General features: G+C 40.7%; 1 non-coding gene across 1 annotated transcript; it reads left to right on the forward strand.

Annotated features, from left to right (window-relative positions):
- The first annotated feature begins 2,180 nt into the window (after positions 1 to 2,180).
- Positions 2,181 to 2,253, forward strand: Trnaa-agc (transfer RNA alanine (anticodon AGC)). The gene has a single exon. It is a non-coding gene; the product is annotated as a tRNA-Ala (tRNA).
- The last annotated feature ends 356 nt before the right edge of the window (positions 2,254 to 2,609 follow it).

The following is a 2,609-nucleotide window of genomic DNA, read 5'->3' on the forward strand; positions in this document are numbered from 1 at the left end:
TACGTGTATCAATTACATCTAATACTTCTAATAACAAGCACTTTTGTGTCACACAACTTTTAGTGTTTCTATTTCCATTTTGGTCTTTGCAAACAGCACCCCCTGGAGTTGTGCAGAGGATAGTGCACTAACAATAGCCCTATCCAGTAGACACTCATTTTCAAAGTGGGATAACTGAGGAGTAGACTAGTTAAGAACTTGTTCAAAATCATACAGAGAGCAAACTAAGATTCACATCCTGGTCTGCTTCCATTAACTGTTCCATTAGGTCATCCCTGATAGTTGGTAAAGTAATGCTGGACAATTGTTGGATTTGGGCTTGAACTAGCCCATTGAAAGCCTCTTGGCTTCTATGCAGGTTAGGAGAGCCCAGTTAGCAATAGTCTCGTGGAAGGTTTCCAACAGCCTGGCTTTTATCTTATGGATTAGAGACTCAAGCAGACAAGCATCAATGACTGTGGTGTATAGCATGAGGGCTGGCATGTTCCTAGAGACAGCTGCCCTATGCTCCCTGCCCTTTAGCAATTGCCTGGCAACCTTTTCCTGCGTGCACAGTCAGGGCTCTCTCTTAGGTTGGCCAAGAAAAAGTCCTGCCCTCCATCTCTGCCCTAGCCCACATCTCACAATATGTTTTTAGCCAAATGAGGACCAGATGTGTAAAAATGGATGGATTGGTGAAAATCCATCGTCAATATTGGGGAAAAAGGAGAGGGGCTGCTGAGGTTACCAAAAATCATCACATTTATATTAAAAAAGTGACAGCATTATAATTTGTGAAACCAGTGGACAAAAAACACTGATGTAAGTTATTGGCAATAAAGCAGCCGGGAAGAACTCTCTGGACTTTGGTTGCTTTCTTTATTTAATGAATACCAAATCCAAATGCTTGTGAGGATGTGGGAGAAGTGTTATCTAAAGGAGTTTCTTTTTACCTCTATTTTCTTTCTTCCATTATAAGATTCCAGAAGTTCTACTTAACCCTCCCAATTTCCCCTGAGGGGTGTGTGTGTGTGTGTGTGTGTGTGTGTGTATAAATTTTCCATGAAAATTAAGCAGGAAGATAAGAACAGAGGCCACAGGTATGTTGGTTTGCTGCCTGGCTTTCTTACATTTTTGCCTTGATCTAACTAAAGGCTGGCAGCTGATTTCTTTGGTGGATTCAGATCAACTCTATGTCTATGTCAAGGGATCACTTAGGAATACCCACTTCATCATCAAAATGAGTCTTCAGCCCAGTAAGTATCAAGAATACCTGAATTATCTTCTACTCACTATTTATTTTAAAACAAAACAACTTTATCACCTATAAATTACAAACTTTAATGACACTGACTAAAAAGATGGTAAAGAGATACCTGGCTGCCAGTAATCCAGCCACCTGTGCTGAAGGGAGAAATCATAGTTACAAGGAAGAGAAACACATACCTACAAGATAGGTGTTTATCAAACTGCTTTGTAAAGCATAAGGAAGAACCTCAGTTGCAGAGGGGCCCAAAGAGGATTGAGGCAGCAGAGTGCCTGCTCCCCACAGGAAACTGGGGTTAGTTTTAACTAACAAGAAGTACCTGACTCAGAGGAAAGGAATTTGCTGGTGTCCCCACCAGCCCTCACACTGGATGGCCTAATCCCATTCTGTTGATTGGCAGTTGGGGTTATTCCAAGGAACTCCCTGACTCGCCTTCATCAGGACTTGGAATTCCCTTCTATGTAATTCTTGCTGACTGAAAGCCTCAGAGCTAAGCAATTAATCTATTTCTAAGGCAACATGAAAGCAAGTATAAATCTTTACCCATAACTGATGCAAGTACTTCTCATTGCTTCTAGACAAAGAGATGATGCCAGAGGATGAAGACATTTTTCATGTGACATGAGACCATCTCATCTAACATTCAAATACTCCTCTGGCTTCCAGCCTCATCTACCAGACCAGAGCCAGACTTCAGAAAGAAACTTAGTTTCCACAGTCCTCTCTGCTACTACCTTTTAAAACTTTTTATTTTGTTTTCTTTCTCTCCCCACCCTCCCCAGAAAGTTTTCTCTCTGTTGAATGATAAATTGGGACAAGTCATGTAGGGAGGTAGTCTATGGGAGGTCTTGTGAGGGGCTCAAGTCCTTCTTCCCAAACTAAAAAAACTGGATTCAGGATCCTGTCCCAGGTCAGAAATCATGCAGCTAGGGGCTGGGGTTGTGGCTCAGTGGTAGAGCACTTGCCTAGCATGCATGAGGCACTGGGTTCAAACCCCAGCACCACATAAAAATAAAGATATCGTGTGCACCTATAACTAAAAAAATAAATATTAAAAAGAGTTTCCCCAAAACATCTTAAAAAAAAGAAATCATGCAGCTAAACTGTTCAGCAAGGGAAGTAACTGGGGTAAGAACCAGAATGTGACCAGAAAAAAAAAATAGACTTAAGATAATGAAGAAGTTATTGGAAAAAGGTCATGTGATATATCTTCCAGCCCTTTTCTCTATTTTATTTTTCCTGTATTGCATTACTTCTATATGCTATGTACTTTATTCAGTAGTTCTACATATTGTCTTTCTCCCTCTAACAGATGTAAACCCTGTAAGAACAGTAACTTTTCTTCCTTTTTTCACAACTGCAT

Source organism: Urocitellus parryii, chromosome 12, assembly GCF_045843805.1.
Source record: "Urocitellus parryii isolate mUroPar1 chromosome 12, mUroPar1.hap1, whole genome shotgun sequence".
NCBI classification, from domain to species: Eukaryota; Metazoa; Chordata; class Mammalia; order Rodentia; family Sciuridae; genus Urocitellus; species Urocitellus parryii.